At 42.4% G+C, this 16,864-nt stretch overlaps 1 protein-coding gene across 5 annotated transcripts in view; it reads left to right on the plus strand.

Moving 5' to 3' along the window:
• Positions 1 to 1,435: 1,435 nt before the first annotated feature.
• The window catches only part of CALD1 (caldesmon 1), a 203,638-nt gene continuing 188,209 nt past the window's right edge, over positions 1,436 to 16,864 (plus strand). For 4 of the 5 annotated variants that reach the window (XM_009278978.2, XM_009278980.2, XM_009278982.2 and 1 more), the window contains exon 1: positions 1,436 to 1,629. The gene's annotated coding sequence lies outside the window, so the exon portion shown is untranslated. Of the gene's footprint in view, positions 1,630 to 10,976; positions 11,025 to 16,864 lie in introns of those variants that run through there. The other variant, XM_009278977.2, reaches the window with a different exon arrangement.

The following is a 16,864-nucleotide window of genomic DNA, read 5'->3' on the forward strand; positions in this document are numbered from 1 at the left end:
CGGTTGTTAAAATGAAGAAAAAAAAAAGGTGCCTTCCAAAAACAAACACCACTTTTTTACTTCATCTAAGTTGTGAAATTTAAAATGACACTCAAATAATTATGATTGCTTGCTGTAAATCTGCATAGATCTGGTGCTCTCTGATATTTTTTTTTTTTGTTATAAAGATTAGTTTACTGTCTGTGGACTGAATCCTTCTTGCATTATACATGTGACTAAATCCGTGGGGCCCAATGACCAGAAAAAAAGACCCAGAAAGGCATTAAAATTGTTTAGCCCATTCAGCTGCAAAGTCATCTTACACATTTTCCCCCTAACTGGTTTTGCGTATATTATTGTCAAATATGAATGTGCAGAATATCTCCTGGTCTGGAATTCTGTCCCCTTCGAGCAGTCAGCAGTTCTCCTGCAGCCTTGCTTAGTGGCTGGTACATGCACGTGTTAGCGCCTATGTACTGCGCTGTTTTCCTAGGTAATAATTTTCATATTTATTTTCACACTTTCTTATTTTATGTAGCTCATTTGTTTCCAGCATCAGTCTGCATCTGTTCTTTCATTTTTTAAGCTGCCTGCATAATTTGGAAAGTTATCGATAGTATGCAGTTACTAAAGCAAGACAAAAAAAGATAAAAATTAATCTAAGCTTACTTTATCTATGGTACTGAGAGACAGTGAAAAGTATTGGTCATAATATGTAGATGTAAGGCTATCCTTATAGTAAATGAATCAGTTTTAATGTCTAGATAAATAGCTGTATACCTGTAAACTAAACCTGTTTATCCAACTAGTCCAACTTGCTGAGGATCACTGTCAAAATTTTGAATCCCTTTAAAAGTTATTTTTCAGAACACGGATATTCTGTATATAACTTCTGTTGTACTATTTGAAATGGAAACGGGCTGCGAAGCCTGCCAACTCATCTTTCATGTGCCTTTCCCACTGGTGTCTCTCTCTTTCTGCAGAATCAAGCTTGCACAGCAGAGCGTTTCTGTGTTCCCTTTTACATGTGGTCCTCGTTAAAAAAATACAATGAAGTTTAGCTGTGGTGAAATTATTTATTTGATTTTTTTTAACTGGTGCAAAAAGTAAATATGTTTACTGTGTCCCTTTCCATTCAGTGTATTTCCTTTTTTAAGCTCCATTTGTGTTCAACAAGACAGCCTCTTTCTCCAAGATTAACATTTCTTATGATTGTTCCTGACAGAGGATTTACTTTCAGAGGCCCTGCTAAGGATAACCAAAAAAGGGCATGTAGCAAGACAGTTTTGGCAGCTTGCACGAATTTTCGGAGCTTTTTAGGTCTTGGTTTTCTGATGAGTGGCTTCCTGAGCATGCCTAGGGAATGACCGGCATCTCTGCAGGCAGGCTGAACCCACCTTGGCTTGTGCGTAGTCATTGGCTGCCTATTAGAATAAATTGAGGACAATGCATACCGCTGCCTGCCAATTGTAAACATAAGGGATATGTATTCACTTAGCATTGACTTTTGGGAGGGGCCAAGGAAAAGCTGTAGTTTTATTGAATAGGGCTGTGTGTGAGGCTGCTGGTGTGCCTTTCTTGCTGTGCTCCTGCCCAAGCAGCCAGTTATTCATTTCCTTCCTACTAGTTGAAAACTTTTCAGCCACAGAGGTAAGGGCTTAAGATATGTATTTGTTTGGGAGTGAGCTGGTCTGACTGTGTTTGCGTTATGGCTAGAGATTAAGCAGCATGCGAAACCTAATGAGCCGTGGAAATAGTGTGAAAGTGTCGGATACTATTCCCTCCCCCCCCCGTGTCCCCCCTCTTTTCAGATGTTTGCAGTGAACTAAGGGAGATATCTGCGCTGGGTGGGTGGAGGGGGTGCATGCTCGCCCACCCCAGCAGACACTAATGTGGAGGTGTGGGGGCAAGGCTCTGGGTGCAGGGCAGGATCTGTGCCGGTCCCACTCCGTGTGAGATCCTGCAGTGGGCTTGTTAGTGGAGAAAATAACTTGTCTGTCCTTTCTTTCTTTCTTTTCTTTTTTTTTTTAAAAAAAAAAAAAAAAAGGAATTGCAATGAAAAAGTTGTTAGCGTGGTAATGGCTGGTGAATTGCTTTTAATTTTGCAACCTAATACCTGGGCTTTCAGGGCAGCCTGACTGTAAAAGCAGTCTCTCGGCGTAACTGATACAGATACAGTAAAGCTCTGGTTAATGTAACTGATCTGATACTTGCTGAAGCAGATGTCTGTCATGGCAGCCTTTCATAGAAGTATTGTTGACAATAGATGGCATCCGTTTTTGTCTTCAGCCTTCAACATGCGCAGCAGTGTATTGCCAGAATGCTTCTTGCGAAGTTGTTTTTCCTGTTAAAAGGGGGAGAAAAAATGCATTTGGGTGGGACCGGAGCTCTTAAAAGTCTGGGTCTGTGTTTGTGTCAGTCAGAGCGCTGCTGGGGAGAGCCAGCGAGCAGGCTCTCCTTCCCAGTTTCTTTGACATGCTCGGACAGTTTGAAAGCGTTGTGCAAGGCTGGCTGCTGATAGCACGATATTCTGCATAGCAGGGGATTTCTCAGAGAAAGAGCTGGGAAAATGAAGGGAGGGATGCAGTTAGCTGCAGATGGATACTTGGGAGCAGCAGACATTGACCAAACTAGTAATCTCTGGCCAGACCTGCAGCGATAGAATTGATTTTTCTCATATATCATATATTGTTTGGAAGAATGGGCAAGATGACTGTTTTAAAATGACTTTTTGTGGAGTATTTGTTTTCAGAGGAGTATTTATTTTCAGAGCATGCAGGTTTTATGCAATTTTGCCTAGCTGAGAAGGCTTCTCTTGCTAAAAGGCATACAGGAGAATAATTTGTGAAAATAACACGTTCCCTCCTTGGCAGCAGCTCAAAGAAAATAAGGAGGCAGAGTGTTTCTTTTGAGAACAGTGTATTTATTATAATTTGTCTATTTTAGGTACCATACTGTGAACGGTGGTGCTTGTATAGTTTGCCATCAAAGAACCCTGGGACCCTGCATCCATTCTTTCTCTGTCTCGTTAAATGTAGTAGTAGGTTCTGTGTGAGCGTATGCATCTGCAAACAAGTTTCATACCTCTTTCTCCTGCCATGGAGAGACAGGATGGGGTCCTAAAACTACATATGCCAAAAACCAATGAAATGGACTGTTTTAACGTAAATTACAGATGGAGTGATGCTTCAAGGAAGTAAGTGGTTCATTTGCTTAATTAAATAGCCTTTAAGGTAAAGTGGGTCTGAACTATTCTCAACATATTTGAAGAAAGTACAGGTCTGCCTTTCTTTGGGAGGCTTTCTGATAGGCAGGTATCTCAGTCAATAACACCTGCACACGTTAATGTAATATCCAAATCATGATGGCAGAGGAGAAACACTGGATAAGATGCCTGTGAACAAGAGACTAAATTGAAATAACTTGTATTTCCTGAAAACTCCTCTTTGTTGCACCATGCAATGACAAAAGGATCAATTCCACAGCCTTCATTCACAGGATTAGCCCTGGTGAAACCAATAACGTCATTAACAGATGCAGGATCTGATGCGAGGGGAGTCCTGTGTACTCTGACTATGCTTTGACAGTGAGTGATGTAAGCATGTATTAAGAGAATAAGGGATTTTCCACAATTGCTACTTCATACGCTCACAGCATTATGCTGACACGGAGCAGCCTGAGAAAGGGGTAACTTCCCTTGTGCTTTTATTTCTTGTCCAACACTGATACACAGTGCAATAGTGACACTGAAAACTAGGTGACTTGAAAGGAAAGGGGTGCTGTAAGTTCCTCTGGCTGACGGAGGGAAAATTAAAGTGCATTAAGATAGGAAGATGGGAAGATTTCTTATTCCTCAAAGTCTCATTCATGGGGCCACACGTGGCATGGAGGCATGCTGGTCAGCATCCGTCCGGACCCCCACGGGGTTAGGGCGCAGTGCTACTGATTCCAGGTGGTGACACTAGAAAGGTAGAACTTTTTTTTGCTGGCTGCGTGCTGGGACATAGGCATTCTGTCATATGAAGAGAAAGATGACAGGGAAGGTCTATTAAGAAGTCCTCCTTGTTTCACCCTTCCCTGCGTGCAGCTGGAGTGGCCCTGCCTACGGAGGTGATCTTTCCATTGCACAAAAGTGAGAGCCTGCAGGTCTTCCTTCCTGCAGGACAAATAGCATTTGAATGCCCTGGGACTGTTTAAAATAAAAAGACTTCTCAGTTGCTTACATAAGACCTATTCTGTTGGCTGCCCAAGTTACAATTTGTATTAAAGATCAGTGGAGTTGTTAACCCCTCTCTGCCAAGGGTACAAGTTGGTACGTTTGATTGCTGCCTGTGAACAAAGAGGGACAGGAAATCATATATGCAAAAGAAAGAGGGCCAAGGGAGCAGCATTAGCTGTCCATCTGCAGTGCTTGTCTGGACTCTTCTGGGTATCAGACAAAGCACCAAAAAAGGTAACAGGGCAGAATGGGAAGTGCAATTCTGTGAACCTTTCGCTGCCTTTGAGAGTAGCTTTATGGGGAGTTTGCAGGATTGGGCTCCAGGTGTACAAAGCCTGAGGCAGACAGGCCTGTGACTGCGAAGAGTGGGAGTCTATCTTCAAAGCAAGTTTTCATTCTTTAAAAATTGTCTCTTCTTAGTAACTACCCCCTGGCAGCTTGTAACAAGAAAGCTGCTTCCTTACTAGAGCTCTCACCTTCAGAAATGTGCATGTGCAGAGGCCGGTTTGCTGGTTTTGTTCATAGCTCCTGGGTGGTTTAAAGCCCCATGAGCTGGTGAGAATGGGTTTGGGGGGCATCTGTACTGGAAACAAGGTACCTACCTACATGCTGGCACTTACCCCTTCGGTGCTGGTGTTTGCTGGGAAGCTGTAGCTGTTGCATGCCTCCAAATGGTTTGTCAAGGATTTGGCTAAGGCTGAAATTTGACTCAAAGGCATTTGAAGATCAGATTAGATCTGACCTTTCTGGATGAAACACTGAGGTCGTAGGACAGTTGAACTATGTAACAGTTTCTTTTTGCCTTTCCTGATGCTTTTGTACAGTTCAGCTAGCCCAGCGGGGAAGGACACTCAGTACATTGTAATTTGGGATCCCTCCCACCCCCAGGGGAGCTTGCTCCTACTTTTCTTGAAATGGATTTGATTAACCAAAAAGGTTAGGGCACGTAACACTATTACTTAGTTGCTAGCCCTGGTATGTTAGCTGTATGGTTTACCTCCTGCGTAAGAAAGTGCTTCTTTTCATGTGTTTTTTCTTTGGAACTGTGTTTAGTGCTGATAAATGGTGCAGGGCTGGCAGCCTGGCTGCCAAGCAGATACCAGCATTAGCAGCGTGGTCCCTACCGTGTCCCTCTCCCCGAGCATCACTAGCTGGCCCCGTGGGGAATGGAGTCTTCTGGACTTTCTCACTTGCAAACCTCCTGGCTTCTGCTTCTGTCTTGCAGCAACTGCTGTGCATCCAGCTACAGCAGTGCCCAGGCTTGCTGGGCTCCCCAGCGGTGAGGCGGGTGGGCTCTGAGCTGCGGCACCCACCTCCTCCACCTGTGGTCAGGAACCACTACTTCTAACTGATGTCTCTTTCCCCCTCCCTGCCCCTTGCGTCTGCCACTTCAGAGGGGAAAACCTGTCCATGAAGCATAGGGTACCTCCTGATCAGAAGATCCTGCCTATAGCAGTGTTTATGGGACTTTGGGTTGAAGCCAGGAAGAAGTGCTTGCGGGGACTGTCCTGCTGGCTTGCAGCAGGGGCAGGACTAAATAACTGAGGAAGCAGGGGGAAGAGAGAAAGGAAAAAGGGGGCCATATCTGAAGCCACTGGAGTAATTTCTCCTTCGATTTTTTTCCTGTGGCCATAAATACCTGGTGAGTCACTTAATGACTGTGTGTCTGTTTCTGTATCTTCAAGTAAAGGATAACCTGTGCCTTTTTGTATTTAGCCCATGGGGCTGTTGGGGCTTAATTCATTAGTGTTTATAGAGAATTTGTAATACCAAAATGCCAAGTTTAAGCACTGGCTAAAATCTTATTTTTGACTGATTTCCCAGCAAGAACATACACTTTTTTGTTTGTTCACACAGATTTGTATTCTACTAGAAAGTAACTTTTTCTAGACTGTGGATATAAAACCGCTGAAGCCCAGCGAATGAGGTGGAAGATGGGCCAGGCTCCGTAGTGACACTAAGGTGACATGTCTGGAGGGAATTCCTTGGGTGCTTGTAGATTTAACTGCGCTTGCTGCATCTGAGACAGAGCCTTCTTGTGAAGTTGTCGTGCATGTACCAAAAACATGGGATGACAGCTTTTATTTACAGTCCTGCCATAGTGTCATAAGCTTGGTAGAGAAACTGCTAAGCAAGCTGCTGAACCTTCTCTGCCTGTCCAGTTTCATGTTGATGAGAGCATTTGAAATTGTAACTCCTGGGGCTAGGCCAGGCTGCAGTGGGGAAAATATTAGGGAAAGATTTCAGGCAATGGAAACATTACATGTTTCCACACCCTCTTGTGTACAGAATACAAATAAAGAGCATTTCCCTTGAGACTTGCTGTGGAGGGTGTGAAGCAAAGTGGAACCCACCCGTTTGCACATTTTCTGGTTTATGTCCTTAAATGGCAAAAAAAATCTTTGGAATTTAGCTCATAGAAGGGTTATAAATAGATTTGTGGAGATAAAGTTTTGCTGTAAATGTTCTGGTATTGGATCTATTCAGAAGAGTAACTCTGTAGGCCAATAAATATGAAAAGGGGGGATTGCTAAATGCAGGAAGACTATTTCATTGCACATAGATGTGCGTGTACGTGTGTGCACGCACACCCCTCTCCACCTGCACTGACCCTCCCATTCTTCCCTCAAGTATGTGGAGACCTAAGGGGCATGGAAATCGCTCTGTGCACTTTTAAAAGTTAAATAACTTGGGGTGAGGGAGAACTAGCATTCATGATTCATCAAATTGCTAAGGGAGCCTGAATTTATGACAGCTCTGTAAGCAAAGGTCCTGAGATTTGTTGGCAGCTTGTTTTATGTCCTTCTCTGAAGCAGCTGGCTCCAGCTAGGGAGAAGCTGTGTGGGGCTGGATGAACCCTTGCTGAGTGAGCACAGGAGCAGTGGTTCCTGTGCTCCTTCAGAAGTCAAGGTTCTGTCCTGCAGATTTGTGCCAGTTGGATTCCAGTCATCTTCAAAGAGAGCTCTGCCCAAGTGCAGAAGTCTGTGATCAGGCCCTTGTTAGTTTCTTATTTGCAAGGCTTTGATGTTCCTGTTGTCTTTCTGTGACTGCCACAGGGCATGTTACTACCCTTTTCCCACTTCATTCTTTTCTTTGACAGTGAGCTCCCTAATGGTGAAATGGTCCCTCCTCCCTTTCCCAATTTTTTTTGCGCCACTGTTCACCCCGGTAAAATCTCTTTCTCTTATCCCAGTAGCAAAGGCAGGACCTTTTTTAATTCCTCACCTTTTCAGAGGACCTAGCAGTGCTTGTTTGATAGCCCAGATCATCACCTTCTAATATCAGCAGTTGTTCCGAGGACAATTTCTGCTCAGTTTTCTGGGATCAGCTGCAGATAGGGCAAAGGCTAAAGACCTTCTGTCTGCATCTTCCTAATGACCTAGTGATAACCTGCTTTCTCTCAGCAATTTCAAAAGCCATTGGGCTGGGGGAGAATCTGGCTTTGCTTCGGCCAAGTTAAAGCTCATGGGTTTGGAAAAGAAATTCCTAGAGCTTGGCTGCAACGTGTAGAAATGGGAGCGGGTTGGGATAGCTCTGAGATCCGGGGAAGAGTTCTGTCAGCTCTTTTACCTGCATAGCTTAACCTGCTGGTGCTGCAGGATGCCTCTGGTCAGCATCCTTCATGGGAGGCTTTGGAGCTCTACACCCCTGGGTCCCCAGAGAGGAGAGAGTTTGCTTCGTTTTATGGCTTTGGGAACAGCTTAGCTTCATACACAGAGCCACACCCCTGCTATGAAAATGAGAGGTTTCATTCAGATGTCTGATAAGCCACAGCTGTTGTTTTGCCACTTCAAACAAAACTTGGATTATAAAGACTGAAGTGCAGCATTTTAATTGCTGTAAATATGAATAAGAGTGTTTAGGCAATCCAGATGATACTGAGCCAAGCATTTCTGCGGCTAATGTATATTACACTGACAAAAGCAGGCCAGCTGAGAATTTCCCTACTGCTATCCCCAGTAAGTTTAAAACATCAGTTGTCTGTTTTCTGCTGCACTAGCGAAAATGAGGGAGAAGGTTTAACCTGGGCATCAGTTGGCCTGAATCTGATCTTGCTTTCAGCAGCTGTACAGTGATGTAAACCGTATTGTTAGTTTAAAAAAAAAAATATATTTGGTCTGATCTCGGTTATCTTAGTGCAAATCTGTTTGATTTCCTTGAGTTACTCAGAATTCACAGTGGGCTGCTTGCTATCAGAAGCTGGCCCTTTTTGTTTGGCTTTCTACACATCCCCTAAAGGGCGACGGCAGCAGGAAATTGGGTCAAAATCCCAGTAACGAGCATTCACTGAGAAATGATATTTCATACAAGAGAGGGCACTGTAAACCCAGAAAGCCAGTAAAATTCCACTGCTCGTTTGCTCCCTGGTGATTAAAAGGCCCTGCCATATATGGGAAAGGTCTGAGCTTCATTCACTTCAACCACAATAGTAAATGGCTTATTCACTGGACACAGTATGCAATCAAGGAGCAATGCCTTATGACAATATAAAGGAAAAGCAGCAACTTTTGCTTGCAGTTTGTTTGCAGTTTTCTCTGCTGTGTGTTATTAAAAGCTCTGTAACTATTTCTTTTGTTCTTTTATTTAGATCCCTGTAAACTGCAGTCAGTTTGATTTGCCACTTAACCCTCCCCCATAAAACCAGACACACCAGCCTATTTCCTCTCCTTCCCCCTATACAACCTAAACAAGAAAAGGACGTTTCCCCTACCAGTATATATAAATGTAGCTCTGTCTTCAGTGCATCTATCGTGTATTTATAGACCTAAAGGCTGGGATTAGTAGACAAAATCTTATTCTCAGCAGGTATAAAGCACTAATTTTAACAAAAGCAATGATTAAATGCCAGTATTTCAGAGACAGTGACGGGACCACAGGAGTGAAGCAAATAGGAAATGTGTGTGTGTATGAATAGGGATGAGTTGTGGGGGAGGAAGGGAGCAATGTGCTTTGGATGGGAGTTGCAGAAGGGGTCCCCAGTGCTCCACACACTCTTCAGGGATTTTCCTTCCAGCACATAAGTTTCTGCAGTGAAACCCTACACAGACGACATTAAGATGCGAAGTCATTGGAGCACAGTTGTGTTTACATTCTTGCTTTTCAGTTTATTTTGTTTAGGGATCAGTACTGTCTCTGCCATCAAAATCATGGCGATAAAGTAGTAGGTCTAGTTGCATTTTATTTCATAAGGAGAAAGACAGTTAAGAGACTGCAGCAATGGAGCTACATAGGGTTCTCTCCTTGCTGGAGATTTTCTGTAGTTTTTATTGTTTGTTTGTGTTACATTGAGTACCTTAAACATACGATGTTTGTGTCATATTGATAGATTTAGAGATTATGTCTGGGATCCTACCCCTACGTAATTTTGATGAAAACCCACATCTTTGTGGCCAGAAGGGCTGATTGATCAGTCTGATCTCCCAGACTACATGCCTCACTGCACACCATCCAGTTACTCGTGTTTTGAGGCCACTTAAGCTGACACGGTTAAAATGGATGTTGTAGTCAGCCACAGGACAGGTTGGCTGGATTTGAAGCTAGTCTTCTGCTCCTCCAACATGATGTTGTGCCTCCCAGGAAGGACCACAGCTCTGTGACAGAGGTGTGGTTCAGCTTCTATTTTCATATATACCTGGGTGCCTTTACAATTTTCAATGAGTGTAATGGGTAATATGAATTTTTGTCCATGTCAAGAAAGCAGAGTTTCTTGCAGGTGACCTGACAAGGGGTGATAACAGATTTGCCTGGCAGTTTAGGCTAGCTATTGACTGGCAGCCTTCAAGTGGTTTGGCTTCTCAGTACCAGAAAATTGCTTTTTGACACGTGGCACTGCTTCTGTTTCCAGTGTTAAGGAAAACTGACCTTTCTGTTTGGTAGTCCTTTACGTCTGATACCTCTCTTCAATGAGAAGAGGTGGGGTTTGGGTTTTTTAATTATTATTTTGCTAAAGGTGAAACTGGCTCCCTTGACTGCATCTGAAAGGTCAAGATCTTTTAAGTCAAAGAAAGGGAGGATGCAAATTAGGCCTGCTTTGAGATGTTGCTGATTTTCAGGTCTGGACAGCAGTACTTCTGAGGAGATGTCATTTGACCATTATCATGAACCCTAATGTGGCCAAAAGAAGCACTGTCAGGTTGTGACAGCCGGATAATGCAATAGTAACACATGTGAATACTTCTGTTTTCCAGCTCTTGGAAGGATCAGGGGTAGCCAATTTGGAGACCGGAATAGATATCTAATCTCCTTCATATTTCTTCATTCAGGACTTGGACTGTGAGAAACCTTGTATTATATCAGCTTCTTAAATGGCATCTGGTGCCTCTGGAAAAAGTCCTTGAATAATGAGCACATTGAATGCAATAAGTATTATTGCATGGCTGAAAAACTTTTTATTTCTTCTAATTTTACCATCTTTGGTCTTCCTGAGCCCAAATGGAAGATGTGAGACGGACTGACTTTTTCTTTTTCCTCTTAAAAGAGGAAAGTGTAAATGATGCATGCGCTGGAGTAATTTTTCCCCCACTTTCCCCTCCTCTAAGTGATTTGTGGCCCAGCTTGGTGTTTGTGCAGTCTCGTTCTGGCTACCTGTAGAGAAGCTTTGCAGAAGTTCGTGGTGTTCAACTCTGCTGCTCTGCACTGTCCATGGCTGGGAGTTCCCCTTCCCTTTGTTTGTCGGGGACCTTCAGTAAAGGCTGTCAAAGTAATCATTTTACAAGATAAGTTTTTTGATTTGCGTTAATGTTTTTCAGAACAACACCCTTCCCTGTTGTGCTGCTTGTGAACTGCCTTAAAGCTTCAGTCCATTGTCTAACAAAGGACTTCCATGGTCAGTAAAGATGTTTATTGCTTCACCTGTCAAACCAAAAAGTTAGTGTGTCATTCTTGGGCCATCTGCTCTAACAACCCAATTGTTTTTCCAAAATAGGCAGCATTTTTTTTCTTGTTCACTACCTTCTGTAATAGATGTGAGCTCCTTTCTTGGAGTCAATATATAGCAAACTTAATATTGACAAGACGGGAGGGAGTAATGGTGTGTTTGCCTTTGTATCAGAGTATCTGATAAGGATCAGTTCATCTTCGTAAAAAATGAAAGGAATTTACTATATGTGTAGGAAATATGTTTTGTTATAAAAACAGATTGAAGTGATGACAGACTATGAATCTGACTTATATGACAAAATACAGTTATACAGTTCTGAAAGCCTGGAGACTGGTGTGATGAACTGGTAAAAACATTATAATCTGAGTACGTTATTTCTGCCTCTCCTGTGACCCTTCAAGGCAATGGAAAGGCACTGATGGAAAGGCTGTTGGCATTAGCAGGCATAGAACCGGTTTCATCGATCTTGGTTCAGTGCTTACAGGTCACTGAAGCTGAATTTAAATATTTACATTCAAGGCTTTTTCCTGATTTAGAATTAAATACCAGAAGCTATAGGCATAAAAAAAAAAAACAAACCACCCACAAAACCAAACCAAAAAAACCCACACAAAACCAAACATAAAACTAAAAATGAAAACCTGGGAAAGACATATTAGGTCATCTTGTCACTTTCCTCTAGGCAGTGCAGGATGATTCCCTAAAGTATATTCACACGTGTTTTGTCCATAAACACCTCTGTTTATTAACAAAATACAATAAGCTGTAGTTTTTCAGTGAGGATTGGGATAGTTTGCTGCACTTTCTAGTTTTTAGCAAGGGGAAATAGCTATCATTCTAAAATGTGTTTCTTGGCCCAGGGATATTGCTCATGTGAATTCAAGCAAAAAAACCCTAATGAATGGAAACTTGTAGAAGAGTTAACAGCAGCTGGTTTTATTATGGACCATGGCTCTGACATGATCTCACGCGAGTTTTTAATATAAGTGTTACCTCACTGACTTCAATGGGACTGCTTTTCATTTGCAAGGGAGTAAATGAGGCCAAAATCAGACAGAGACCGAGGGAGACTCTCTGGGAGAGGGTTTTAGTTTGGGGAATGTGGTTTACATACATATAAAATATATGGGCATATCGGCACATTGCAGTAAACGTGTCAGGCCACCTGGGAGAAAGGGGCCAAATTCTGCTTTGAATAACACCTGTGTAAATCCAAAATTAACCGTAGGGGTAACGTTCCAGGGAGGGCCAAAGAAGTATCTAATTTTTCTGAGTGCTGGGCTGAGTTTCTTTCTCATTGAATTTCTGATGTTTCCTTGCTGAGATGGTTAGGAAATATGGCAGAATAAGACTGTTCTGCAGGGAGCTTCAGGTTTTTTGCTGCTTAACTTCAACAATATCAAATTAAAAGAGAAGTTGTGTTGACTATTATGACGCCAGCTCAGACAAAAGCACCACGTATGCAGTCATTCTGCCTTGAAACTACCAAAGGAAGCAGTGAAATAAGAACTATTTCTTGAGTCAAACCTCTCTTTAGAATTGTGCAACATTACATCCTCCTTCAAGCTCAGCCTTCAGCTTAGCTAAGTCTTGCAAAATTGTAGGAAGGCGGCTGTGCTCTGTTGAAAGTGTAGCTTTGGTTCAAAAAGGGAAAAGAGCTTTAAAACTTCTTGAAGTCCAGCGGAGGTGTTATTTAAAAGCAGGATACTTGGATGCTACAGCAACAGTCTGCAACTGAGATGGGCTTTGCTGTTGCTCTGGGTATGAGGAAACGCAGTTGAAGATGTGACAGGTATTGATTAAGAGTGAAGAAAGGCCAGAGAGAGAGGTTTTGTCATCTTGGTTTCTTGCTTCATGTGTGTTGGTGGTCCTGCTTGCTGCTCTCCTGTACAGCAGCACCTGAGGTACAGGCATATCTGAAACCAGTCTGCAGCCTCTTCAGTGTGAGCTTTGAAAAGTTGTGTTTTAGGGTTAGAGTTTAACAGAGCTCCCTTGATTTTAGCAGGATTTCCCACCAGTGTAAACACTGGTCTCAGATGCTTTTTGCTTTGCTCAGTCTTTGAAATGGTGATGTTTACAGGTGTGTAGCGTAAAGGTTCATTGTAATGTGGTTTGCGGTTTGTTTGTGGCCAAAATTGAGTGGGGGAAGGCAGTAAAGTATGGGGAATGTTTTAAATGGCCCTATCCACCTGTTTAAAAGGGAGCTCTTATGGAGTGGGGTTACAAGTCTTTTCTCGGTCTGTTTTAGGGTTCTTACTGTTCACTATCTGAGCCAAAGCTAATTATATTGTCCACAGCAAAAGTGCACCAGAAGCTAGTGTCCCTGTGGTTCATACAAGTGCTAATTATTCCCAGTGGTGATGCAGAAACTTGTTCTTACAGAATTGGTCTGAGATCACCAACTTGTTTCGCATAGGATGCTGTTCTGCCATCAGACAGAAATGACTTCTGCTAGCCACAATGGTTTGCCAGATTCACAGTGGTAAGCGTGAAGTAGAAGCCCTATTGCTCAGAGGATTTGTGATGAGATTTTTAGTCCTCTCTAGATCTTCCTCCTAAGCAAATTAAGTGCTGCTGAGAGAGTGAAACTCCAGTAGGAGAGCTCTCATTTGAATACAGCACAGAAAAGTGTTCTCCTGCTTGCTTCCAGTGTGCTTCTGTCCTAACCCCCCCATATTCCTATTTTAATACTGTCTTTAGCTGAACAGAGCTTGCCAAATTCAACCTGACCTGTATATGCTAAATAATATTGTGCATGTTATAGGTCCCTTCACTGAGACAAAAATGGCCGACGTCCTGTGGAAAGTCAGTGAAAGAGGTAAGGGTGGAGACCAGGACTTCTGTCTCCTACAGCAAGATGCACAGGTCTAAACTATGCTGTCATCCCAGGGCATAATATTCATAGGCCTACTATTTACTTACCTTTTTTCACATAGCTCCTGGGACTACCATATTGACTGCAAAGGAAGAGATAAGTAAGCAGGGGAACTTTGGTCTGTGAAGAATGATTAAAATTTAAGAGCAGTTTAAACACATTCAGAGGTGTTGGGGGGGGGGGAAGCCCAAGATATTGAATACAAGGCTATCTGCTGAGCATTCTGTGTGAAGAGGACATAAATAGATGTCGTCTAGTGACTTGGATGTCATGAGACGTGATGCCTTTTAATATATGCTGAATTTCCCCTTTGCTATTTAGTTAAGTAGAAGGTTATTATGGAGTGTTACGGTATTCTATCCAAAGTAACCTGGCCACCCTTGATCAGTTTTATTTTTGATCAGTAAAAGTACAGGGTAAGAGATGCTGAACCAGGTTTCTGCTGCTGGATACTTGCTGCTGCTGGGAATACTAAGATGGTTTACATCCATGGAGTTGTATTAGTACCACACTTATTGTATTGGACAGCTTTTAAGAAATTCTTTTCTTCATAATTTCCTGGAGGTATTCTCAGCAAATGGCAATAGACTCTGTAGGCAGTGCATCTGTCATGCTGGTTTCAGAAAGCAGAGGTGTCACAAAGTTCTCTGGCGCTAGAACCAGACTTCAGTGCAGGAATGAAAACTGTGGGATGGAGAGATAGCAGAAGCTCAGACAGATGGTGTTGCATCCATTTTTGCCATGTCTAAAAGTGTCGCATTAGTTGAAATAAGTGTGTCAGAAATTAACAATTGCGATTTTATGCTGAAACATGTCTATGACAGAGAAGGACAGGAGGCTACATGGACATAGCTGTGTTCCTCATATAGCTTTGGTGCTGCCTGCTGCACAAGGACCATAAAAGTATCTCTCTGAATTACCAGAAAGAAAAGCTTTACGTACCACATGTGACTTTGCATTTATACAGGTGCAACTGGCTTCAACTGAAGGGCTGTTTTGATGAGAGATGGAATGTCTCATTTATATCATTGATATACATTACATTTTGACATTTACATGAGTGGTAGAAAACAAACACACTCCACTTGTGTTGGCGTTCTTGTTGTGTGCATAAAAGACGACCTGTCCTCCTTACCCGTATGCATTTTCTGTAAGGACATAATGCCCCTATTCAGTATTCATAAAGATGGTAGTGGCTAACCAACTCAGCTGCTTGGTGAAGAGAGGCAGTTGCAGAATTCCACCCAGCTGAAATCACTGATTTTTGCAAATGGAAATTGTTTATACATTTTTTCTTCATTAAAAAGAAATGCAATTAGTGGTTTACAATGTTTATATGGATAGCATCAGCTGAATCTTGTTCCAGTCCATTGCATGCTATTTTAACATGACCTACAATATGCATTATGCAAAAATTCTGGCTGAGATGCCCAATGGTAAGTGCAAATTCCCAATGCAAATATGAAGCTCTGTCAAGCTGAATTAAGCTCCTTAGGTGGTACCAGGAAGGGTTTTGTTGGTTTGCTTATTTTTTTGCAAGGGATAGGGATGGAGGAGACTGAATAGAAGTAAGATGGTATGCTGCAACTCTGAAGGATTAGATCTTGAATTAGACTGTTGTATTAAATCTAAAGACTTAAGTCAAATCACTGCCCACATTCACCTTTTCAATTCAGTGATCCCTAGAAACTCTTTTGGGGAGCCAGCTGTGCTCTCAGCAAATTTCTTCCTAACAAGACAAGGGTGTCAATTCAAAACTTTTGGGTGTGCCAGCAGTACTAAGAGAGCATCAAGTCTCAAACATGCTGGTTTGTACGAAACTGAGTCACAATGCTATCCCAGATTGTTTCCTCTTTTACCCTACTGCTTTTATTCTTGTGTTTTGCTTCACTTCAGCTTTATTGATCAGATACTACTTCTGGTTTAATAATATCACAACAATATAAAGCTTCTGGACAATTTAAGTTGCTTTTGGGCAATTATACTGTAGTGTTTTACTACTTATTGCATTTGAAACCTGAGCAATCTCAAGCCAGACTTACCTCTGTTGAAGCTTATTTCATTTCTAACCACATGTCATACTACAGAATACATCTCTGGAAGTGATGCAAAAAAAGCAATTGTTTCCCCTCTCCCTCGAGATTAAAACAAGCTATTGTGTTCACCAGAGTACTAAAGAAAGAGTTTACTAGAGAAAAATGCCTGTTCTGAAAATCCCCAGCACATTATTCAGAGACGATCCATACAGTGAAATACCTTATTAGAGGTGTTGCACATCAGAAGTGGTAGGTACTCTCCTATTTATACTCTGAGGCATGGTATTTCCAACAGCTTTTGGCAGCAATCATTCCAATTTTGGGGTGTCCCATGACACATGCACAATAAAATCTGAATTACCCCAATACAGTGCTTTTAGGAACTTCTAATTGTCATAGTTTGGTTTGGGAGTTACTCTCCTAAAAGACCAGTTCTTTGGCTGTTGTGGGGGTTTTTGTCAATACCGGTTCAATTCTGTTTCAGCATTTCTTCTACTAATAGCTGATGCAGACTGCCCAAAGAAACACGTACCTGGCTTTGACTTTTACCCATCTGAATGTGGTCAGTGGCTTTACAGTTCCTAGTTTGTAGTTGTGTTCACCACTGGTGACTGAGGGGAACGGCACCTGAAATTTCATTTTGAATGCTGCTTTGCCATTAAGCAGTTCAATCATAGAATCATTAAGGTTGGAAAAGACCTCTAAGACCCATCGAGTCCAACCATCAACCCAACACCACCATGCCCACTAAACCATGTCCCTAAGTGCCGCATCTACACGTCTTTTAAATACTTCCAGGGATGGGGACTCAACCACTTCCCTGGGCAGCCTGGTCCAATGTTTAACCACTCTTTCAGGAAAGACATTTTTCCTCA

Source organism: Aptenodytes forsteri, unplaced genomic scaffold, assembly GCF_000699145.1.
Source record: "Aptenodytes forsteri isolate BGI_AS27 unplaced genomic scaffold, ASM69914v1 Scaffold241, whole genome shotgun sequence".
NCBI lineage: Eukaryota > Metazoa > Chordata > Aves > Sphenisciformes > Spheniscidae > Aptenodytes > Aptenodytes forsteri.